Source organism: Vombatus ursinus, unplaced genomic scaffold (assembly GCF_900497805.2).
Source record: "Vombatus ursinus unplaced genomic scaffold, bare-nosed wombat genome assembly UNPS02005286.1, whole genome shotgun sequence".
Lineage (NCBI taxonomy): Eukaryota > Metazoa > Chordata > Mammalia > Diprotodontia > Vombatidae > Vombatus > Vombatus ursinus.
Window position 1 is genome coordinate 14,548,605 of NW_020945064.1, and position 26,261 is coordinate 14,574,865.

At 41.1% G+C, this 26,261-nt stretch overlaps 1 long non-coding RNA gene across 4 annotated transcripts in view; it reads right to left on the reverse strand.

The window, feature by feature from the left end:
- Nucleotides 1-26,261, reverse strand: part of LOC114031384 — a 58,588-nt gene that overhangs the window by 8,556 nt on the left and 23,771 nt on the right. The window contains exon 1 of one of the 4 annotated variants that reach the window (XR_003567739.1): nt 4,496-4,560. The exons of the other annotated variants lie outside the window; for them this stretch is intronic. This is a non-coding gene — a long non-coding RNA (uncharacterized LOC114031384). Of the gene's footprint in view, nt 1-4,495; nt 4,561-26,261 lie in introns of those variants that run through there. 4 annotated transcript variants of the gene reach the window in all.

The window sequence follows — 26,261 nt, forward strand, 5'->3', positions numbered from 1 at the left end:
GACAAGAGGAAAGGGAGGGTTGATGGAATAAGGAGAGGAGGATAAAGAGGCCAGGAAAGAATCAAGAGCAAAAGTATGAGGGTGGAGGGGGCAAGAAAGGAGTGGAGGTGAGTGACTTTAGCTAGGAGTTTGAGGTGAAGAAAGAACATTCTACACGGGGAAACATTAAGTGTGGAGCAGAAGTAAAGAAGCCCAGGTGGGATGGGATGGCCCAGGAGTGTGGATGAAATTGGGAATCCATTGCGGATGGAATTCATTGGAAGAGTGAACAAGGTGATGAACAGTTGCTAGGTGGCTTTCAGTAGAGATGAGTAAAGATTAAATAAAAGGGCTTCTGGAATTAGCAAAAGCTAAGCATAGGTTTATAGATGTTAATTTGTAGAAGACCCAGTTGGCCCAGAAATGAATTTGGACGGCCAGGGAGGGGAGGAAGTAACAGGGTTGGGAATTGGGTAGGCAGGTTGAATTGGAGGTCAAATGAGCAATGGGTTAATGGATGCTGTAGAGAACATCAATTCTCTATTTAATTAATTATAAATTAATTAATTAATCCAACTTAATTAATCAATCCAAATTCAATTAAGCCAAATTCAAGGTGACAAAAATGTGATGAAATGAGAGAATAGCTTGAGGGACTGGGCCCTCAATAACAGTGAAGAATATCTGCAAAAGGCATGAAGAAGTGGCCGAAGGAGGGTTGAGAGTTTAGAGGCAGAATAGAAAGTTTCAGAGTTTGAGATTTTAGAGGCAAGCGAGCTCGGAGTGATGATATATCCAAGATGTTGCTGTGCTGGTGAATAACTCAAACACAGGGAAGGTGAAGGTCACTAGAGTTGAGAAGATTAAATGGTGGAATACTAAGGTTTTGGAGAAGGCATCAAGATGGACATTGAAATCACTAAGGCTGATATCAGGGAGTCCTGGGATCCAGAGGTTGAAGTCTCCAATGAAGATGGAAGAATCAACCTGGAAGTTGATTGCCAACAGTGACAAAACTGAAGGGAGGTATAAACCATGGGTGGGGACCTCTAAAGATGGAAGGCTTTTTGAGTAATGGTGGCAGTAGGTAGCAAGCAATACTCCAACATCTTCTTACCTCCATGAGCCAACGATGAATAAGGGTGGGGGAACTCTAATGGAGAAAGTTGAAAGGAAGAGATCTCATTGAGGAAGGCCAAAATTCAGGAAGTGGAAAAGATCTTGAAATAGGCAAGTTTGTTAGAGCATAATAGCTAACATTTATTACATAGCACCTACAATGTGCCAAAATGAGCCGGAGAAGGAAATGGCAAACCACTCTAGTATCTTTGCCAAGAAAACCTCAAAATGGGATCACAAAGAATTGGTCATGATTTAAACAACTCTACAACAGCAACAACAACAACAACATGCCAGCAATGGTAGGTGCCTTACAAATATTATCTCATTTGAAATGCAAAATAACCCTGGGAGGTGGGTGCTATGATTATCCTCAAAATGGAAGCAATCAGAGGTTAAATGACTTACCCAGGGTCACACAGTTAGTATGTGCGTGAGGCCAGATTTGAACTCAGATCTTCCTGATTCTAACCCAGCATTTTATCCATCCCACCACTTACCTGCCCCAATGAAAGGGGTCAATTGAGAGGCAAATAAACAAGTGTGGTGTAGACCTGGAAAAAAGTCTCAGAGTTAAATTGGATGGGGATAAAAGAGATAACAAAACAAGAGGGATTTGTTCCTAGAGCAGTCATTGTTGGTAAAGGTATGAAGGAAGCTGGAGGTTTGGGACATAGATTAGAGAGAAATCTTAGGGTTAGGGAACAACGAAGACCAAAGAACTTATCAGCCTCAAGATTTCATTTAGAATGTTTGTATGATGCTGTGAGGGCCTCACCATGTGCCACTCAATTCTCATTATGACACTGAGTCATTTCACTTATTTGAGGTCTCCTCGGCTGGCTTATCTCCGTGAAATGGGGTTAAGGATTTTTTAATGATTGCTCTGGTGACTCCCTGAAAAATTTAATATTTGTTTTCTTTAGTACAGTCCTTCTAAATCCTAGTACTTAAAGTATTGTCTTTCTTGACTAAACCGAATCAAGTGATTTTTAAATTTGCATAAAAATACCATCGGCCTTAGTTTCTTCATCTGTAAAATGAGGAGGTTGGAAGACTATCTCTAAGGTCCCCTTCAGATCTAATAATTCTATGATCCTAGACAGAAGAATAAAAGAAGAAAGGAAAGTGGAAGGAGGGAAGGAAGGAAGGAAGGAAGGAAGGAAGGAAGGAAGGAAGGAAGGAAGGAAGGAAGGAAGGAAGGAGGAAAGAGATTTAATTCAATTCAACAAGTACATATTAGGTGTCAGGCCTGAGAGTCAGAATGACCTGGGTTCATATCTCACCCCTGACATAATCTGGGTGTATGGCACAGGGCAAGTTACTCAACCTCTCAGTGCTCTCAGGTCACTCTCTTAAGACTGTCGATTCCTGAACAGTTACAGATCTATACTGGTGGAAGGAGTTTTCTCACTGGCAGCTCCCTGCTCAGAGGAAACCCTAGGTCCAGATAGGCATCTCATACCTTCCTCTACCCACAATGTACAAAACACTGGGTCAGGAGCTGGGAATACAAAATTAAAAATAATAGTTCCTTCTCTCAAGAAACTTACATTCTTCAGCAGAGATACAACATACTATATAATGAAAAGAGCACTAGCTTTGGATTCAGATGTTGTGGGTTCATATTCCATCTTTGGCAGTTACTACCTGTATGATGTTAGGCACAGGATTTAACCTCCCTGGGGCCTCAGTTTTCTCATCTCCAAAAATGAAGCAGTTGGACGAGATGCCTTCTGAGGCAACTTTCAGTCCTAGATCTACGATCTCATATGTACAAATAAACACTGTATGAGGAAAATTGAAGGAGGACACAAACTACTGTTAAGAATCAGGGAAGGCTTTGAAGAAGGACGATCCCGATACTAAAGAGGTGACTGAGACAGGAAGGGAGAGTCTTCCAGGGATGATGAAAAATAGCTTATGGGGGAGATGAATGATCAAGTTTAGGGAACAGGTAGTAATCCATTTTGACTAGAAGATAGACAGACAAACAGATTGATAGACAGACAGGCAGACAATAAATGGACAGACCTATAAATATTGACGAATAGAGAGAAATAGGTAGGTAGATAGAAAGGCAGATATAATTAGACACATATATAATATGATGGATGGCTACATAAACAGATAGAAATGATGAATAGATTAATAGATAGGTAGAGGTAGATGGATAAAGGTATATGAATGAATGGACATGTAGATAGATGCATAGATGGATGAATGAAATATGTATGCACATGTGTGTATATACATATATACTTATATACATACATGCATATATATGCACACAAACATACACAGATACATACTGTATATATACATACATGTACATAATATACATACACATACATATACATATACGTATATGTATACATATAGTACGGGGTATTCAGGAAGGTCTAGCTAGTGCCTCTGGTGCGAGGGCTTGCTCAACCTCCTTTGGTGTTCACGTGGCTCCAAGAAGTTATAGAACTGCAGCAGCCACACTCTGGTAAAACCATCTCAGCAGACGAGCTAAACCAGGTTAAGGGTAACTGATGGGCCTCAAACCCATCAGTGAGTTAGGGGGAGGTCTACCCTAAGTACGTGAAAACTTCCTCCAGAGGAATGGGTGGATGAGAACAATTTGTTCCACTGGCCATGAGAGCCAAAAAGCAGGCACGATGGAGCGCTTAGAGCTTGGTCAGACATTCAAGATGCCAAGGTCATCCGCTGCATCCCAGGCCATTGCTAATTGTCTTGACTTTTGTCCTACCACTGGACATCAATGACTCTGGAAGAGAAAGTGAGGCTGATGACTTTGTGCAACTCTGCCTCACTTAAATCCAATTCATGAGCAAGTCGAGACATCATCCATCATGCACTGTCTTACCCCAACATCATGACGTCATTGGTCCTCCTTGAAAATGAGTATGAACAACAGTGTGTATGTGTGTATGTATGTATGTATATATATGTATATATGTATGTGTGTGCATATGCATACAAATATGCACATATACATATTTACTTTGTTTTTTAAATTTACACACACACATTTATTTATTTAAATCACTGGTACCCATGTTATATAACAAGCTCCTTAGGGACAAAAGCTTTACCAAGTAAAAGGTAAAATTAATATTATTTGTGTAACTGTTTTTTCCTTGAAAACATTATGGGGATCTTGTGAATATCAATGAGATACCAATGTCTGTTAATTGTTTAAAGAATGGAGTTGGATACAGTACAGGGAAATCTTACTCTTCCTGACAGAGTAGACTGTTCATAAGCCTTGCCCCAACCTGAGAGGTCAGCATCTAATGAGGAGGGAGGTACGATGCTTATCAAGCCTATGTGTCAGCTGCCCTGGAGTTCCTTTATCTTTGATCTCCATACCCAAAATATTACTCACCTCCCTGGAAGAAGCAACTGCCATGATACATTTGTGGTACAAGCCAAAGTCTTGGGGTTCATCCATCACTCCTGAGGAGAAGACCTCACAGATGAGTTTTATAAACAGGCTTGGAGCAGTAGTTAAATTGTATTAAAGCTCTTCTGATGAGCCACGGTTTCTCCTCATGTCACCTAACCTTAGAGCTGGAAGGGCACCGAAGGCATCACCTCATCCATTCTCCATGGTGGGAGGTATTCTTATCTTAGAAGATGCCTGAATTAGATAAGGTCCAAACAGAGTCTACAAAGGATGAAGCTATTGTCTTTCTGAAGTGCAGAAAGCCCTGAGAAAATCAGAGGCATCTCTTCAAACCACCACAAAGCATAAGAGAACGAAAGAGAAGGAAAACATGACTAAGCCTTTGCTGTGAGAAAAAAGAAAGGGGGAATCAATAAGTTGCCAAGTGCTAGATTTTCCTGAATGCCTTCTACAAGTCTAGTGCTAAGAAACACTGGGGAGATTAAAAAAAATAGAAAACTTATTTCAGAGGATTCAGAGCTGAAAAGAACCTGAGGAGAGATCCAATACAATCCCTTGTTTTACAGACAAGAAAACCAAAGAAGTACAATGACTTGTCCAAGGTCTCACATATAGTAAGTATGTGAGCCAAGATTCAAATTCAGATCATCTGACCTAAATCTAGTGCACTTTTCACTACTCCAAGTTCCCTGTCCTTAAGGAGTTGGCTGTGTAGTTGGAGAAACAAAACAAACACAGGAAATCAATAAGGACTAATGCAAAAGAACATAAAGTTGAATGTTGAATTGCATAGCATACACAATGAGTGATCTGGCTAGCATTTATAGGACTCGTTTAAGGTTTGCAAAGAGTTTTAAATATATTATCTCGTTTGATCCTAACTTTGATCACTGTTTTGAAAAGACGACGCCAATGAGGGATGGAGGAGTTGCCAGGGAAGTCTTCAGAGTGCATATAGGACTTGAGTTGGGCTTTAAAGACTGGGCAAGCAAGTTGATCCAGTAAAACAAATCTTGTATTTATGATCCATGGACCTGAATTTGAATTCCTGCCACTTAGTATCTTTATGACCTTAGGTAATCAGGTCTCTCTAGCACCTACTCTAGGTCTTAGTTTCCTTGTTGGTAAAAATGAAATGGTTGGATTAGATGATTCCATCCTACCCAAAAGGCAATCCATTTGATTTTTTGCCAGCTCTAAATTCATGATACCATGATCGGGAAAGGCTGAGGGAAAAGGGCGTGGTTACAGTAGAGGTGATGGTAGTGACGGTGGGAGGATAGTTAGGCATTAAGATAGAGTAGAATCCAAAGTATCCATTTATCTCCTGTAATGCTCTCTTTCTCTTGTTTGGTAATAAATTCCTCCCTTACCCACATATCTGATTCTATGCTCCCCTAATTTGCTTATCCCTTTATGTCTAAATCATATATCCATTTTGACCTTATCTTGGTATAGAGTATGAAATATTGTCCTATGCCTAGTTGCTGCCAAGCTGCTTTCCAGATTTCCCCACAATTTTTGTCAGGTTGTGCTTTCTTGTCCCAAAATCTTGGATCTTTGGGTTTGTCAAACACTAGATTACTATGGTTATTTACTTTCAAGTATTGTATACCTAATCTATTCCACTGATCCACCACTCTATTTTTCAGCCACTACCAGATTGTTTTGGTAATTACCAATTACCAATACCAATACCAACTGTAATACAGTTTGAGATGTGGTACTATTAAGCCACCTTCCTTCATATTAAAAAAATTAGTTCCTTTAATATTCTTGACCTTTTATTCTTCCAGATGAATTTTATTATTATTTTTTCTAGCTCTAAAAGTTTTTTTTAGTAATTTGATTTGGTATAACATTGAATAAATAAATTAATTTAGGCAGAATTGTCATTTTTACTATATTGTCTCAGCCTACTGATGAGCAATTAATGTTTCTCCAATCGTTTAGATCTGACTTTATATGTATGAAGAATGTTTTGTAATTGTGTTCATATAGTTTGAGAGTTTGTCTTGGCAGGTAGACTCTGAAGTATTTTATACTGCAGTTATTTTAAATATAATTCCACATTCTATTAATCTTCTTTCAGCCAAGATTAGAACAAAAGCAGGAAACTGGGGGAAAAAGATTTTACAGCAAATGTCTTTGATCGAGGCCTCATTTCTCAAATATGCAGAGAACTATGTTAAATTTATAAGAATATGAGTCATTCCCCAGTTTATAAGTGGTCAAAGAATATGAATAAGCAATTTTCAGAAGAAGAAATCATATGGAATCATAAAAATGCTTGAAATCACTATTTATTAGAGAAAATGTAATTAAAACAACTCTGAGGCACTGCTTCATATCTTTCAGATTGGCTAACATGGCAGAAAAGGAAAATGCCAACTGTTGGAGAGGATATGGAAAAAATGATACACTAATGCACTGTTGTGGAGTTGTGAACTGGTCTAACCATTCTGGAGAGCAATTTGAAACTATACCCAAAGGGCTATAAATCTGTGCATAACCTTTGACCCAGCAATATCACCACTAGGTCTATACCCAAAGGAGATCCAAGAATAAGGAAAAGGACTTCCATGTACGAAAATAGTTATAGCAACTCTTTCAGTGGTGGCAAAGAATTGGAAATTGAGGGGATGCTCATCAACTAGGGAATGGCTGAACAAGTTGTGGTATATGATTGTGATGGAATACTATTGTGCTGTAAGAAATGACAAGCAGGATGCTTTCAGAAAAACCTGGGAAGGCTTACATAAACTAATGGTCTTTACAGACACAGTAAGTAAATTAGTAAGTGTGAACACAGCTAGTAAGATGTGAGCAGAACCAGGAGAACATTTTAACAGCAATATTGTATGATAATCAACTGTGAATGGCTTAGCTATTCTGATCAATATAATGATGTAAGACCATTCCGAAGGACTTATGAAAAAAATGCTATCTACCTCCAGAGAAAGAACTGATGGAGTCTGAATGTAGATTGAAGCATATTTTTTAATTCTTCATTATTCTTGGTTTTTTGTTCTGTGTTTTCTTTTGCAAAATGGCTAATGTGGAAATGTTTTGCATGACTGCATGTGTATAATCTATTTCAAATTGCTTGCCTTCTCATCATGGGAGAGGGGAGGGAGGGAGAGAATTTGGAACTCAAAATTTTAAAAACACATGTTAAAAAATTTTGTTTATGTGTAATTGAGAAAAATAAAATTAAAATTAATATAAAAAAGAAGAAAATAAAAATAGAATATGAAAGGTAAAAGGTCTCTATTAAGATTTTTGGATATCATCTAGTCTACTGCAGCATTCTTGTTTGACTCTCTCCAGTTACAAGGATCATAAGACGAAAGACTCATAGATTTAGAGCCAGAAGGACCTTAGTGTTTACCTGGCCCAACCCCTTCCCACTGGATCCTGGACACTGCCCCTTAAGACTCATGGCTCTTATGGGGGTGGGGAGAGGCCTTCCTTGCCAAGAATCAGGCATCCATGCTTTTTCCTAGCCATTTCCAAAGTGTAATTGGCTGGCCTGTTGGCTGTTGGCCAGCCATCCGCCTCACCACCACCTCTCCCCTACGGGACACTGGACTCTGGCTCTGGGACTGTAGACTCTGACAAGTGAGCTGTTGCCTTATCTTGCCCAGAACCACACTTTCAGCTCAGTTTCTGGTCATTTCCTTCCCACCTACATCTATCTAGCTCCCTTTTACGTGTTGTTTAGTCATTTCAGTCGTGTCTGACTCTTTGTGATCCCATTTGGAGTTTTCTTGGCAAAGATACCTAACTGCCAAAATACAACCAAGATATAATTGTTCTTGTTGCTGAGTCATGTCTGACTCTTCATAACCTTGTTTGAGGTTTTCTTGGCAGAGATAGTGAAATGGTTTACCATTGCCTTCTCCAATTCGTTTTACAGATGAGGAAACTGAGGCAAGCAGGGTTAAGTGACTTGCCCAGGGTCACACAGCTAGTAAGTGTCTAAGGCCATATTTGAACTCAGGAAAAGGAGTCTTCCTGACTCCAGACCCAGTGCTCTGTCCACTGTGCCACCTATAGCTACCTGTGCGGTCCTTCCCTATTAGAATATAAGCTGCCTGAAGGCGAAGATAGCCTTGATTACTACTACAGTTATCCCTTCCCCATGGTGACTTTCTCCATCCAAGTTCCAATATATCTTGAGTCAGCATAACAAAATAAATGGGAATTTTTTGGAAGTTTTGCAGAAGCTGCAGACAACAAGCAAAGGCCAGTAGATGACACAGAAAAAGTTTAGAAACTCAGAAATGCATAAAATACATGTACAGTATTATATAATATCAACATATTTTATCTTTTAATATCACAAATATACACAATTTCTTTTCTAAAGTTAAAATAAGTACAAAAAAAGTTAAAGTTTGCAAAAGGCTAAAAAGGTAGAGATATCTTCAGAAGTTTAGTAAGTCATAAATGCATAAAATGTATCTACTATTATGTATAGTATTATCTGTACAGTATGGATTTTACTATTTAATAACATAAATGAAGAGCTACACAATATCCTTTCCTTAAAATTAAATTTGTAGTAAAAGAGCTGTGGTTCCTCACACTGGTTTGGGGGTGCCACATGTGTTGGCTGCAGTCTTTCCCATGACATCTCATGGTGCATCCTGAGTTGCTTAAATTATAAAAAAAAGGACAAAAAACTTTACATGAATTTTCCAGATCTCTGGGGTCCAGGCTGCTAACCTCCGTACTGTGGAAGGGATAACTGTATTTATATCCTGGCACTTAGCAAGGACACAAACACAAAAGTGTGAGGCTTGAATTCAGGGAAGACCTGAATCTGAATCCTGCCTCAGAAGCTATGTGACCTTAACCTGTCTTAGATTCAGTTTCCTCATCTGTAAAATAGGAAGGAAGGGAAGAAACATCTATTAAGTGTCTACCATGGGCCAGGAGCTTCACAAATATTATCTCATTTGATTCTCACAACTCTGGGAGATAGGTGCTGTTATTATCCCCATTTTACAGATGAGGAAAATGAGACACCCAAAACTTAATTGATTTACCTAGGGTCACACAGCTAGTAAGTGTCTGAAGCCAGAATTGAGCTCAGGTCTTCCAGATTCTAGGACCAGGTTTCACCAAAAGGATAATAATAGCACCTACCTCAAAGGATTCTTGTGAGGATCAAACAAATTAAGAGGTAAGGTGCTTTACAAACAATGCCTAGGACACAGTCAGCACTGAATAAATCCTTTTTTAAAATTCATTCATTTAAGCCAATACCTTCATTTTCCAGATGAGTAAATGACTTGACCCAGATCACATGACTGTATATATAACAAAGCCAGTGATTCAAACCTATTTCTATTTCAGTGTTCTTTCCTCTGTCTCAGGTAATCTACCCAAAGTCTCTTTCATTGCATGAACTGAGTAAACCGGCCCCACAGAACAATTTGTTTTTACAAACAGAAGCTATTCCTTGCTTTGGGTTTACACCCTCCTTTTCTGAACCACACCTCCAATGCCAGGGAGCACTCAGGTCCCAACTAATCCACATTCTTTCTTCTCTACCCCTAAGGAATGAATTGCTGGCACTCCATCATTCAGTAGAGATTCAAATCATATGCAAATGAACATGGCAGGAAACAAATGTAAAACAAAAACAAGTATTTGGCCTGAAGTCTTAAGAGTTAATAAACTCTCAAACTCATAGAATCCCAAAGTTCTCTGCCCAGAGGCAGAGACCTCTGAGGCTGTTTGTCCAAACTATACTTACGGCACAGCTAGGTGGTGCAGTGGACTTGGAGTGCACTGGGCTTGGAATCGGGAAGACTTATCTTCATGAGTTTAAAGCCAGCCTCAGACACTTACTAGCTATGTGACCTTGGACAAGTCACTAAACCCCAATTGCCTCAGTTTCCTCATCTGTAAAATGAGCTGGAGAAGGAACTGGTAAACCACTCCAGTATCTCTGCCAAGAAAACCCCAAATGGGGTCACAAAGAGTCAGACATGACTGAAACAACCAGACAACAACAGTCTTCCCCTCTCCTTTCCCAAGCCATTTCTTCAGGCAAAACACCTCCTGTTCCTTCTTCATATCGCAGGATCCCATACTGGTGACAGTCCTCTGGGAGGTGCTATAGTTAGACAGTATCCTTCCTGACATGTGGTCCCCTGAACTGAACACAACATTCTAGGTGTGGTCTGAGAAGAACAGGATAATCATCCCATTTGTTACAAACGCCACGCCTTTAAATAATGCCTTGGTCTGATTCAAGTCTATCCACTCCCTTCTTTCTACTCCCCATGCCACCACATGGGACCCTCATTAGTACTTTCTGAGTTATTATCAAAATCTCCTAACTGGCCTTCCCACTTCCAATGCCTCTCCCTTCCAATCCATTTCTGCACGGACAGACTGATTTTCACTATTCACACACCTAACCATGTTACTTTTCTTGCTCCAAAATTTTCATTGGTTCTTTATTGCTTACCAAGTAAATCTCAAAGTTCTTGGCATAGTATTCAAAACTCTCTATAATCTGATACCTCCTTCCCATGCTACTCTGGCCTTATGACTCAACTGCATATGCTGTAAATTCTAAACAAATAGGGTTCTTTCCACATCTGTAATCATGTCCCCTATGCCTAGAACCTAACTTGCCTATTTCTTCACCACCTAAATTCTTATCCATCTTTCGAAACTCAACCCAAATGCCTTTCCTTATCCCTCCTATTGGGAGCGATCTTCCACTCGGGACCACACTTGAAAGCCTGTGTTTGTACCTCTTTAATGCATTTATTTAAATTGTGTATTTTAGCTTGTATCCTATTACAGTTATACGTTCGTATCCTATCCCCTATTAAAATATGAGCTCCTTGAGGGCAGGGACCATGGCTTACCTAAACTTTACATCTCATCCAGCACCTAGCATAATAGGCTGCACACAGTAGGTGTTGAGCAAATATTGTCGTTGTTCAGTTGTTTCAATCATGTCCAGCTCTTCATGACCCCATTTGAGGTTTTCATGGCAAAGATACTGGAGTGATTTGCCATTTCCTTCTCCAGCCCATTTTATAGATGAGGAAACTGAGGCAAAAGAGTTAAGCGATTTGCCCAGGGTCACACATCTAGTAAGTGTTTGAGGCTGCATTCAAACAAACTCAGGAAGATGAGTCTCAGGCCCAGCACTCTACCCATTGTGCCCCTCTACCCAAATGGTGCTTAATAAATATTTACTGAATAAATGAATGTAGCCTATGATCACAGTGGTTTTTGGCTGCTAGCTTACATTGTTGACTCTAATTGAGGGTACAATCCACTAAAACCCTTTTGTTTTTCACATAAACTTATTTCATACTATCATAGCTGACTTTTCAAATCCAACTGCAAGTCTTTACATTTATCCTTACTAAATTTCAACCCCTTTCTATTTTTTTGAGATGTCCCATGATGCATTCCTGTTTTATAGGTTATTGTCTTTAATAACAATTTCAATTCTTTGGATATTGTAGCACTCATTCCATGACTCAGCCATACAGCACAAGAAGAAAAATGGTATTGAAAACACGGGTCTTTTGTTTCAGGGAAAAGCTTAGGGTTATGAAAAGAACTTTTTGTAATTTCCCAAAGGCAATCTGGTCATGTTTCTCTTTCTGTTCAGTCCTAGTCTGGCTCATTGTTCATTTGTTGTCCTTATCCAAGATAAATACTCTGATGGACACACTCTCCCAAAGGACAACGGAGATGTAGATGGTGGGCATGAATGGGCTGCAGTGTAATGCCTTACAAACAAGACATTACAAAGGAAAAGGTGGGCATAAAGGGTGCTGAGAAAATGCATGAGCAAAAAATCATAACCATTCTTTTCATAGTGCTTTAGGGTTTATAAAACACTTTACAAATGTTAACTCCTTTGCTTTTTCTAGCAACTCCAGCAGGTGGGGGTGGAGGATGGAGGAAGGGAATCAACATTTATGTAGCACCTGCTATGTGCCAGGTACTGTGCTAAGTGCTTTACAAATATTATTCTATTTGATCCTTACAACAACCCTGCAAAGGAAGGTGCTATTATTAACCCCATTTTTCAGGATTGGGCTAAGTGGTACAGTGGATAGAGCAGTGGGTCCACAGTCAGGAAAATCTGAGTTCAAATCCTGTTTCAGAAACTTACTAGCTATATGACCTTGAGAAAGTTACTTAACTTCTATTTGCCTCAGTTTCCTCAAATGAAAAATGGGGATAATAATAGCATCTCCCTTCCAGGGTTGTTGTGAGGATCAAATGAGATGATATTTGTGAAGTACTTAGCACATACTAGGTGCTATATAAATGCTAGCATTAGTATTAGGAAACTGAGACTGAGATAAGGTTCAGTGACTTGACCAGGGTCAAACAGCTAGTATGTGTCTGAAGAGGCATTTGAATGCAGTTCATTCTGACTTCGATTGCAACATTCTTTCCGCTGTGCCACCTCATTGGTGGACAGCCCATTGGTATCTTCACAATGTCAAAATAATCAAGAAAAGTCTCCAGCATATTAGATAGACTGCCTTGCAGGATATTATTAATAATTATAATAACAATAGATCATATAATTTATTGTATTAATTAATAACTATTAAGTATATAGTAATTATTATAGTAGAATAGAGACAAGGGTAGCTGAGTAGGGGGTAGGCATGGATTGGGCAGGTCATTTCCCTTCTCTGGACCTCTGCTTCTTCATTTGTCAAATAAAGGGAGAGGGAGAGTTTTGACTAGATGGTCTCTAAGGAACCTTCCAGTCCTTAGACCTGCAGCCATGTCATGGCTGGGCTGGTGACATTTGGCCTGTGGCCATAGCAGAAAGCCAAGAACGCCCCTGTAATGGAATCCATTCAAGAAATGGAATGAAAGAACAAAATGACCAACTGTTTAATTAAAAGAGTAGTCAGTCCAGGGAGAAAGGCTCCTTGATCTCAATCAGCATAAAGGATTACAGAAAGCCAACAACCAGAATGATCTGCCACTTTTACCTTGGTCATTAAGGGAGGGCAATTCATCTGCGGGGCAGGAAGGGAGCTGCTGTCACTGGTAATCTGATGAGGGCACTGGCTTTGTCCCTGTCTGAGGCTGCTGTTGGCCTGTTTCCCAAAGCAGAGCTGGTTCAGGCATCTGGACTAGTGCTTGTGACCCATGGCCCTTCTATGTTATCTTGGACAGTCAATGGAAGGGAAAGTCAATAGAATATGATGCCAAGTTCTAATAATAAGCAATAATAATAATAAATGGAGGAGGCAGCTAGGTAGCTTAGTGGATAGAGCTGGGTCTAAAGTCAGGAAGACCTGGGTTCAAATCTGGCCTCAGATACTTACTAGCTGTGTGACCCTGGGCAAGTCACTTTACCTGTTTGCCTCAGTTTCCTCATCTATAAAATGAGCTAGAGAAGGAAATGGCAAACCAGTCCAGTATCTTTGCCAAGAAAACCCCAAATGGGGTCACAAAAAGTCTGGCACAACTGAAAGGACTGGACAACAATAATAGAATTTATATAGAGCTTTTCTGGGGAGGTGTTAAGTGTTTTTTTGGGATTAAGTGACTTGCCCAGAGTCACACAGCTAGTAAGTGTTATGTGTCTGAGGCCAGATTTGAACTCAGGTCCTCCTGATTCCAGGGCCAGTGCTCTATCCACTGCGCCATTTAGCTGCCCCTATACAGAGCTTTAATATTAGCAAAATACTACATATATTTGATCCTCACAACAACCTGGGAGGTTGGTGCTATTATTATCCCCACTTTGCAGATGGGGAAACTGAAACAATCAGAGGTTAAATGACTTGCCCAGGATCACACAACTAGTAAGTGGATGAGACTGGCCTTGAGCTCAGGTCTATCCTAAATCCACATCCAGCACTCACCCCTCACACCACCCGGTTCCTACAGCTCTGGAGCTCTAGCAACTCCAAACACCTCGGTGACTTTCCCTGAATTTCTGCTTTTCCCCACATTGTATATGTTCTGCCTCCTCCCCTCCCTAAACATCTCATGCAAATGGGCTGTCCTAGAAGCTGCTGCTGGTTTTAAGGTAGCACACTCACATAGTCACAGAATGTCAGAGTTGAAAGAAACCTTAGGAATCCCCTGGTCTCGCCCTACAATGTCAAGTGACTTGCTGAATGTCTCACAGATGGTAAGTGGAAGAGCCGGGCCTTCACAGAGCTGGGGGACGGAGATGACTTTGTGGAGCCAGGCCAGTCACAGCTATGTCCTTGCCACCAATTTCTGAGTCTTTCCCTACTCTCTTGGCTATGCCTGAGCCAGTGGGCAGAGGGCACAGGTAGGCAGAGATTATGGGACCTTTGTTGCTGCAAACCATAAATCACCGGTAATAAAGACAAAGAACCATAGACTATTTGGGATGGATATGGACAAGATTCAGCGCATCAGCACCCACATTGCGTCCAGCAGAATGGATCCAGCTACAGTGGAAACTTTGAATAAAATCAGGCACTATCTGGTGCCTCCTGTCTTGCACAGTATGCCCGCCTGGAAAAGCACGCATTCAAAGAAATTAGAAATAAACTTTCAGGCCAGTCAGAGCACACAGGCTGCTTCGTGACGGACTATTAAATACAAGTTGACAGAGGCATGATATCTACCCAACAGGTAGCTACTAGTAATGGAAGTGATGAATGATCTTTCACAATACAAGGCCTTTAGGGCGAATAACGAAGCAAGTTTGGTCTCTGGCTTAGTACATTTCACGTTCAATTCCATTCATATCTCTGTCTCTGTCTCTCTCTCTCTGTGTCTCTCTCTCTGTCTCTCTGTCTGTCTGTCTCTCTCTGTCTCTTTCTCTCTCTTTCTGTCTCTGTCTCTGTGTCTCTCTCTGTCTGTCTGTCTCTCTCTGTCTGTCTGTCTCTCTCTGTCTCTGTCTCTGTGTCTCTCTGTCTCTGTCTGTCTCTGTCTCTCTCTGTCTCTCTGTCTCTCTCTCTCTCTCTCTCTCTCCTATAGAGAGTAGTCTTAACAAATGTGTGTTTTTGTCTAAGTATAATGCCTTAGGTATTTGAAATAAGGGTGGCTGCCAGGCGTCTAGCACATAGTAGGTTCTTAACTACTTTAAGGACACATTCAAATATATGTTGAGCAGCTATTTCATTAAGCCAGTTCTTTGGAGAATATATTTTTATTATTGTCTTTGAATCCTCCATTCACAGCATAATGCCTGGCACATAGAAGGCCCTTCATAATTGCTTGTTGAATAAATGAATGAAAAATACATCTCCCCATCGCTTTCTTCTTTCTCTCCTACCTTTGTCCCATCACTAACATTTGTATAGAGGTGAAATCTGGTTACATGAATAGTAGCCTGTAATCTGCTAGTGGTATTTGGATATAAACCCAGCTTCATAATTACACTTTTATATATATACTACATTGTACTTACATGTAATTATAGTGATCATGCAAGTTGATTTTCCTTTTTTTGACCCACCAGTCTTAATCAATGTCATGTCAAGCATATTGTGTCAATTAAACCGGGGCCTTTGAATGAAGCCAAGAAATAAAAGACCAGTCTCAGTCAAAGGTCATACCCAATTCTGCCTTCCAGCTATGTCCAGGAGACATAGCTCCGGTGCTGCGGTGCTTCTTACCTGAAGGTGTTCTGCCCAAAAGAAGGTCAATTTTGATGGTGGAAAGTTACCTAGTTAACCTGGGATTTACTGGCTAGATTTCTTTCTCAAAGACCAAGCCTTAAATCTAATTCACTCTGCATTTCATAGATTGGACAAAAATGGGTCCCTGCCCAAGCACCACTTAATGGTTATTTTTGGGGCCTTCTTGCCTCAGAGTCAATGTAAATCATAACTGTTTCTCTTCTGGCCAGCAACCCTGAGGGTCTTCCCTTCCCAGTTTGATTTTTTTTTTTTTTATTAAAGGGGCCATACCTGGACTCACTCCTTAAAGTGGCCTCTTCACTGAATGGGTGTTGCCTCGCTCAAAGTGAGAATTGAAAAGACCTTAGCTTAAAAAGGCCAAGATCTCCCACTGGATCCTGGGCCATCTCCAGTCATTTTTATCGATATCTGGCCACTGGACCCAGATGGTTCTGGAGGAGAAAGTGAGGCTGGTGACCTTGCACAGCACTCCCTCACTGAAATCAAAGTCAATTGCAAGTCATGTCATCATCGCCCTGTGGTCCTCTACAAGAATGGAGGACAAACCGTAACAATCACATATAAATGTGGTTCAGGAGTCAGGAATCAAGAAGATTTGAGTTCAGATACTTACTAACTGTGTGCCCCTGAGCAAGTCACTTCATCTCTGTTTGCCTCACTTTCCTCAAATGGAAAATTGGGATCAAAGCAGCAACTACCTTCCAGGATTGTTGTGAGGATCAAATGTGATAATAATTGTAAAACACTTAGCACATAGTAGGGGCTTAATGCTTGTTTCCTTCCTTCGTGAAGGTGAATGTGATTCTGTGGAAACCTAAATATTTCAACCTCCTAAAGATAAATGACCTCCCACTGGATTTCTTTTTCAAGTGGATCACCATAACCAGAAAGACCAGATCACAAAATCTAAGAAGTACCTCATGGTAACTCCTGAGCATCCTTGTATTGAACTGGCCTACTCTTTAAGCAACAAGGCTTGATTCAGATAATCTTACTCCAAATCCTGCCTTCTGCCACTACCTGTATTATCTTAAATAACTTAAATAAGTCACTTAACCTCCCTCTTGGATTATCTCTTTATCTATAAGAAGATGGCCTCTACAGTCCTGTCTAGCTATGTCTCCAAATCCACCCGTTTTTCCCCCAATGCAAGGTCTCAGTTGCTCCTTTTTCCCTTTTCCTGTGATTCTCAGCTCTCTGCCACAACCTTGAAGTCCTTTCTTACCCTGCGGTGTAGACATAGTAGCTCTCTGAATAGAAGGCATGTGGCACCTCTGACTCATCCACCTGAGGTGCTGGTTTTACAGGTGTTGAAATAGGAGGTAATAACACACTCTGACAGTGTGATACCCAAAGTGTGGCCCACCACCCAGGGCATCTCTGCCCCAGGAATGGCACCAAGATCACCCTGTAGTAGAAGACAAAAAGAATGGCAGCTGGGAAAGGAGTCCATTAGGAATGGCAAATGCAAAGTTAAAATAAACCCACATAGTTTATTTCTGTTAAAGGTGACTGAACAGAGATTACAAAAAAAAAAAAAGTTGATTAAATGGCAGCTAATGGCAGATTTTAATAGACCATAAAACCTAAAGTATCAGGATATTTAATTAATTTACTCGAAGATTAGTTGTGGTGGAATTAGTTTCCATAATTCAGTGGATTTGTGGACCCTTTGCACCTACAAGGAATTTCTAAAATAATGTACCATGGATCAGGTGCCGCCTTATAAGCTCCTGTTTTAACCTGTACTGTGCCTCCTCTAACAAAACACCCTGGGAGCCATCCTAATTCTCCCAAAAATTCTTAAGAAATTAAAGGCATTCTGTAATCGGTTTTCCAACAAAGACATAACATAACCAACCCAAGTTTCTCTTCCTTGCACCACGAGGGTCCCTGAATCTCACTGTTGAATAGCATTTACTCATATATGGGATATTTTCATGGGGGATCCAAATGGCATGGGCCATTTTTGGAAATGAAAAAGTCACCACTCTACCATTCTTATTCTATCCTTTAATCTGACCAGCTGCTGTTGTTGTTGTTGTTATTGTTATTGTTGAGTCATTTCAATCATGTCCGACGCTTCACGACCCCCTTTTTGAGATTTCCTTGGCGAAGCTACTGGAGTAGTTTGCCATTTCCTCCTCCAGCTCATTTTACCAGTGAGGAACCTGGGGCAAACAGGGTTAAGTGACTTGCCTAGGGTTACACAGCTAGTAAGTGTCTGAGGCTGGATTTGAACTCAGGCCCTCCTGACTCCAGGGCTGGTGCCTTATCTACTGCACCCTAGCTGTGCAAGTGATATACTCTTTCCCAGATCCATCCTGTGCTTTTCTGGCTCTTCCCTCTCTTCTGGCACTGCTCTCTGTACTTGGAGCGCCCTTCTTCCATGTCTGCCTTTCAAAATGATAACTGTCCTTCAAGGCCCTACTCCAATGCCATCTCTTTCATGAAGTTTTCCATGATCCCCAGAACCCAAAGGAATGTCTCTTTCCATTGCATTTTTACAGAGTTTTGTATCTCTCTGTACTTGTCTCACTACCACTCAAGTCTTTCTCTGATGCCTTGTCATGGAGTTGATATAACCCTGACTTCCTGAAAGATATCTCTGGCAGTTCCTACCAAACTGGAAAGCTTTCAAGTACAAGTCAGATGACATGCATTCTGGGGACCCACCTACCCAGCTACAGTGGTGTTCATCTAACAGAAGGTTGGTTGGCATCCAGCAGATATATTTTGGGGCCAGTGCCGCTCACAGGACCATCTCCGAAGGTACTGAGGAATTGTCATCCATGCCACTGGAGGAAGGGCCCACACTGGCTAACCCATAAATCATTAGAAATGAGGCACATTTGCCCTACTAGACTGTAAGCTCCATGAGGGGAAGGGATAAGAATGGATTTTACTTAGTATTCCCCTCAGTGTCTAGTTCTGTGCCTTGAACATCCAAAGGACACTGACTAGTTTGTGTTGAATTACATTTTAGAGAATTCTATGTTACAGTTCATAACCAGAGGTATAATGGCTACAAACATTGTTTTACCCAAGTCAGAAGTAAACAGCCAGAGATGTGGGTGAGGCAGAAGTCTGGGGATGGAAGAGAGGAAGATGAGTGAAGGAGGCAGGGTTCTTGAGCATGAGTGGGGTGGGTGGAGGGGGTGACATAGCTGGACACCTCCAAAAAGTTCTCAAGTAGAATGGCTTGATCTAGCGTTGCTGGAAGCTCTCAGCAGGCCACATCTTTAGAACCCTTTAGCTCAGTGTGCTACCAGGTCCTCACAGTCTTTTAGTTTCTTTCAAAGGCAAGAAGTGACTGAAAAGAGAAAGATAAAAATCCCCTACCACAGAGACTTCCAACCCTAGGAATGTGTGAAGGGTCACTGTGAAAAGTTACCTCAGCAAAGCAAGACAGAATACCGGAGCTGAGCTCAAGGTACCTGGATTTGAATCCTGGTTCTTCTGATTTCTTATCTGTGTGACCTTGAGCAAATCATGTCCCCTCTTGGGCCTTTAATAGAAAAAGCACATTTATTGTTATGTGAGGAGAAAGGGGGAGCAGGAAGTTAGAACTCTAGCTTTCAGGGCTTTTTGATAACGGTAAAGGAAGATGTCCACATGATAATTGCTGATCTCTCAGTCCTATATTGGACTGAGAAAGAAGAACAAGAGGAGGAAGGAAGGAAGGAAGGAAGAAAGGAAGGTTAAGTAAGTGCTTTACAAATATTATTTCATTTTATCCTCACAACTCTGGCAAGAAGGAGCAATTACTGTCCCCATTTTACAGTTGGGGAAACTGAGACAAAGAGGTTCAGTGATTTGCTCAGTGTCACATACTAAGTGTCTGAGTTGAGATTTAAATTCTGACTCTTTCTGACTCCAGGCCTAGCACTCTATTCATTGTATCATCAGGGGTAACATTTGCCATCTGGGGTAACATCTTTTACAAAATCACACAGAATTTCAAGGTTAGAAAGAACTGAAGAGACCATTGAGTCCAGGCCAAACCAATTACAAGACTCCCACTCCCCACCCCCTACACACACACACACACACACACACACACACACACCATAGTCTGACAAGTGATCCTTTAGCTTTTATTTGAAGATTTCCAGTGAGGGAGAACTCAGGGCCAGCAGAGGGGATTCTACTTTGGGATCGCTCTGACTCTTGGGAAACCCTTCCTTTTATGAAGCCTGGATCTGCTCCCTTCTTCCCTCTATGAAGCCTGAATCTAGTCCCCTTCACCTTCTACTCATTGCTCCTGGGGTTGTCCTCTGGGGCCATGCAGAACAAGCTTCATCTCTCCCCCCCCCCCCCCCCCCCCGGCCCTTCACATATTTGGAGACAACTCTCATGCTTCCCCTCAGCCTTCTCTTCCCCAAGCTACAAATCTCAGGTTCCTTTGACTTACCTTCACAAGGCAGGAATTTTTGCATGTGGGATCTCGCAATGATTTTGCGCAATCATTCAAACCAGGAAGCCAAGCAGAACTCTTCACTCCTTTATCACATCTGTCTTAACCGCTGCACAGGAGTGTGGGAAGCGGGGCACCACGTAAGCCCAGGCTTGATATTAAACATTTGCCATCAAAACTAGTTTATCTGTGAATGTTTATGTGTTTGTATGCTCTACATGCGGGGGAGAAGAAAGGTCAGATAACCCAGAACAGCTAATAACCCTCAATTAATTGTTATTTGAATTGAAATGTATTTCTATACTTAAATACTAAATGTGTGTGTGAAATACTCGAAAGATAGTCAGGCAGTAAGCATCTATTAAGCACCTACCAGGTTCCAGGCACTGTGCTAAGCACTGAGAATAACCCCCCCCCCAAAAAAGCTCTCAAGGAGCTCACAGTTTAATGGAGGAGACGATATGCAAACAGCTATACACAAACAGGCTATCTGCAGGATAAATTGAGGTTAATCTCAGAGGGAAGGCAGAAGCATTACAAGGAGTTGGGGAAAGGCTTCTTGTAAAAGATGGGATTTTAGCTGGAACTTGAAGGAAGCTTGGGAAGCCAGGATGGGGAAGAAGAGAATTCCAGGCATGGGGGGAGCAGCCAGTGGTAATGGCCAGAATTGAGAGGTGGATTACCTTGTGGGAGGCGTAGCAAGGACACCAAGGTCTCTGAATCAAAGAATGTTATTCAGTCGTGTCTGATTCTTCATGACCCCATTTGGGGTTTTCCTGGCAGAGATACTGGAGTGGTTTACCATTTCCTTTTCCAGCTCATTTTACAGATGAGGAAATTGAGGCAAACAGGATTAAGTGACTTGCCCAGGGTCACACAGTTAGTAAGTGCCTGTGGCTGGATTTGAACTCAAATCCTCCTGACTCTAGGGCCAGTGCTTTTCTACTGTGCCACCTAGCTGCCCCATTAGAAATCACTTTTATTCATTCATTGTTTTAAGACTGGACTCCAATAGTATTCTCCTTGTGTAGGGTATCAGTGCAACTTAAAAAGAGTTAGTGGGGGGTGGGGGCAACTAGGTGGCACAGTGGATAGAGCTCCAGCCTTGGAGTCAGGAGGACCTGAGTTCAAATCTGACCTCAGACACATGACACTTACTAGCTGTGTGACCCTGGGCAAGTCACTTAACCCCGGTTGCCTCACCCAAAAGGCAAACAAACAAACAAACAAACAAAAAGAGCTAGTGGGGCAGTCTCTGAGGCCAGAGATATTGTTTGGCCAATTTAATAAGCTCTCCCTCAACCAATAAACATTGACTCTGGTCTAAAGGGGAGAATGAGCTCTATCCCCACACCCTCCTTGTCCCATGAGAGAGTTCTAAACTACTGATTTGCTTGTGGTGTTTATTTGCTTCCTTATTTACTTACTGTGTGATCCTGGGCAAGTCACTTAACCTCTGATTGCCTCAGTTTCCTCAACTGTAAATGGAGACAATAATAATACCTACTTCTCAGGGTCGTTGTGAGAATCAAATGAGATAGTATTTGTAAAGTGCTTAGCATATAGTAGGTGCTTCATAAATGCTTATTCCCTTCCCCCTGGTGAGACCAATAAATCTGAAAGATGGAGAACCACTATCCAATTTAATTCTGGACCAGGGAGTATTCCTAACATCCTCCTTTATACCGAACTCCATGCCTACTCTCCAATGATGAGATGGAATGGAAATGACTTTTACGGGAAAACAGAATACCTCGAATTCTGAGAATTATGTGTAATATCTTTATATCCCAATGACTCAGAAACAACTTCTTTGGAATTAAAAAAAATGCGTCTAGTGTTTCAAATGTGTTCTGGGAGCCTTTATCAACTGATAAAAACAGCAGTCAGGTTCAACAACGATGCATCCAATTAGACCATATTTATTCACATAACTTTTCCTCTGTTCTCCAAAGATATTTTGCTGACAAGTTGGAGCATGTGGAGGAGGTGGGGCTGGGAATTTAAGTGGTGAAACTGTTCCAGCAGCTGTGAACCCTAGTATAACATTACCCATGGTGGGCTGCCGCCCATCACACAAAGCCAAGACTCTCCGAAAAACACTGGTCTGGTCTCAGCAAAACACAGAGAAATAGAAAAGAGACATCTCTAATCTACCATTTGCCAACTGCTGATAATGGCACCACACCAGAGAGGAAAATTATGAGGAGGGAAAAAAAACCCTCAAATTTTTCCTTCAAAATAGATTTGGAAGGGTGGGGTGAAGCAAATATGCAGGGAAACATGTAAATGTCATGAGCTTGAAGGAGTGTGCTGCCTCATGCAGTATCATGGCTGTAGATCAGGGAAGGACCACAGACCATCTCATCCAAATCCCTCATTTTACAGTTGAGGCAGTTTAAGTGACTTACTTGAGGTCACATGGGTAGTAAGCACCAGGGGTAGGACTTGAATCTAGGTCCTCTGATTTCTGGGTCTCTTTCCATCATCCCTCAGGATTTAGGATTAGAAGGAACCTTAAAGATCCCATGGATCCTTTGGATAGATTCAGGGAGCCCATGAGCTTGGATGACAAAAAAGTCCTGGGTCAGCTAGGTGGCGCAGTGGGTAGAGCACCGGCCCTGGATTCAGGAGGACTTGAGTTCAAATCTGACCTCAGACATATAACACTTACTAGATGTGTGACCCTGGGCAAGTCACTTAACCCCATTGCCTAGCCAAAAAAAAAAAAAAGAGAGAAAAAAGTCTTTATTTTCATTAATCTCTAATCCTAAATGGAATAATAAGAACTAGTATTTATATAGTGCTTTGAGGTTTGCAAAATGCTTTACATTTTGTGTTCATGACAACCTTGGAAGGTAGGTGCTACTGTTATCCCCGTTTTGGAGATGGGGAAACTGAGGCATACAGAAGTTTCAGTGACTTGCTCAGGATCACACAGTCAGTAAACTTGTAAGGCTGGATCTGAACTCAGGTCTTCCTGAGTCCAGGCCCAGCTCTCTGTCCACTGTACCAGGTAGCTGCCCCTAAATATGGCATTTACTTTAATTATTTAAAAACATGAGTCTGAGAAGTGTTCCATGAGTTTCACCAAACTGCCAAAGGGATTGAGGACACAAAAGAGGGCAAGAACTCATCCTATTCTAATCCAATCCTGTCATTTGACAGGTGGGGCCCTAGAATCCAAAGGTAACATGGGATATATGCATAAAGTCACGTTGGATCCTATCAGCTTCTTGGTTAGATCCTTCCATGTGGAATCAGATATGAATAATCTGATGGGGAGAAAGATAGATTAGTCATATCATACATACACAGTGACCTTTCCTGGTTGACATCCATTTTCATTCTGGGTACCTCAAGTGAAAACTTAAGAAAGGCCTCTTGACTCTGCTAAGTGAAAAATAAACACAGTACCTACCGCAATTCTCCTGGCAAGAGAGGACAAGAATCTCTCCCAGGGCAGTGGTCTTGTGAGTGAAGAGAAGGGGAGGTCCATGAGATGTTGTAGAGGTCAAGCTGACAATGTTTGACCCCTGATTGACCATCAGGGGAGAGGAAGAGGGACAAGTCAATGATGACGTTGAAGTGACAGTTGGTTCATTTGAATGGATGGAAGAATGATCGTGCCCTTAGCAGAAGAGTAAAGTTTAGAAGATGGGTGGTCTTGGGGTGAATGGGGGAGAAATAATGGGTTTCGTTTGGGGTGTAAGAACTTTGAGATTCTGATGGGACCTCCAAGTTTAGATGATGCAGACTAGAATTCAGGAGAGTGATCACGGCTCAGTATATAGATTTGGAAGCCAAATTTGTACATGTAGTCTTTTTATACTAAATATTTTATATTTTATACTAAATAAAGTCATAGCATCTTATGTCATATTCTTTGCAGAAGCCCACCCAGGTACCCTACAACAGAGATGTCAAACAAACACTCTGCCGGCAGGCCCTGTCCATCCCCCAACACTCCCTAGTGTGGCCCAAACCAGATTAAAATGTGATTGGAAAATGATTAATGAAATAAATAAAAGCACAATACAACAGAGGCAATATTAATATGTGGTTTTCTAAGTCAATATATGGCCCACAGGGATTTTTTTTTTGGTATAGTTTAGTGGCCCACCTTTCTACTGAACGTTGACACCCCTGTCTTAGAGGATATGGGTAGATAGAAAAGGGGCCAAGTTAAAAGTCAAAATGAGGTCATATGAGCTCCATTAAGTCCCCAGGCAGTGGGGAGGCTCAGGATAATGACCTTCCTTCCCTGTTCACTGTTTAGAGTCCATGGTAGTTTGAGCCCAGGCCCTTGTCAAGAAACCACCCAAGGGACAGGACAGAGACCTCTCCCTTTTAACTAATGAAAACAACTGCCTTGGGTCTCCTGAGCATCTTGACATTCTAAATTATATTGCGGAAATCCTGAGGTTTGTTTGGTTAGTCTAAATTCCAAGGGCCTGCTGGGAAACTTACATGCAAAGTTGGCTCATTTCTGAAGCTAGTCTCCAGAAAAAGTTTAGAGACTTTCCACCTATAATGAATGACAATATGAAAATCTTATGAAAAGAAAACTAAATGAATTTACTCTTTGTGCATTTTTTAATTTTTCTTTCACAGTCTGAGCCCTCTCATTAAATTCTTTCCAGAAGTCTTTGAAGTAAGAGATCAAAAGGTGGCTAGGTACATGTTCTTCCTTGGCCTCTGTTGAATGGTTATTCAAAGAAAATGATCTAATGAGCCTTTGGAACCTGAGCAGATAGCCTCTGCTTTTCCAATCCAATTTCCAATTGCACATCAATCTTTTAATGTCAAGCTATATGTAGATTGGTGGAAGATGGATTCTGGGAAAGGAATGATCATTTTCTTCACAGAGGGCTCACTCTTTCCTCTCATTAACCTGAGAATTGTATGGAGCCCTCAGTGTGGATATCAAAAGGAAAACTGGTCTTAGAGGATCAGATCTGCAAGATTCACCCCTAAAAACTTCTGAATTCAAGTTCAGATATTTGAATCATGGGTCCACATCTTTTATCTCCATTTTATGCACCAAAAAACCATTTACCACTGAGACGATAGTCCTAAGCAGCACTCCAGAATACAAAACAGGCAGCATGAAACAGATGTCTCTGCTGATAACATCTCTGTCCTGGATGTTCTGAATACCATCATCATCATCACCAGCAGCAGCATTGTCACCACCACCACCACCACCACCATCATTATCATCATCATCGTCACCATCACCATCATTATCATCATCATCGTCATCATCATTGTCATCATCATCGTCATCTTCATCAATTAGCAACTAATATTTTTGAGCACCTATCAGTAATAAAGATTGCTACCATTTATAGAAAACTTTAAAGTTGGCAAAGCACCTTACATATTATTCCATTTGATCTTCACAACAACCATGAAAAGTAGGTACTATTATTATCCCTATGTTACAAATGAGGAAACTGAGGGTCAGAGAGGGTAAGTGACAATAACAATAGCCTACGTGTATATAATTTTTTTAAGGTTTGCAAAGCATTTGACAAATATCATCCCCTTTGATCCTCACAACAACCCTAGGAGGTAGGTGCTGTTTTGTTTTGTTTTTTTACACATTCATTTTACATAATCATCATCATCATAGTTAACATTTATTAAGCACCTCCTATGTGCCAGACAC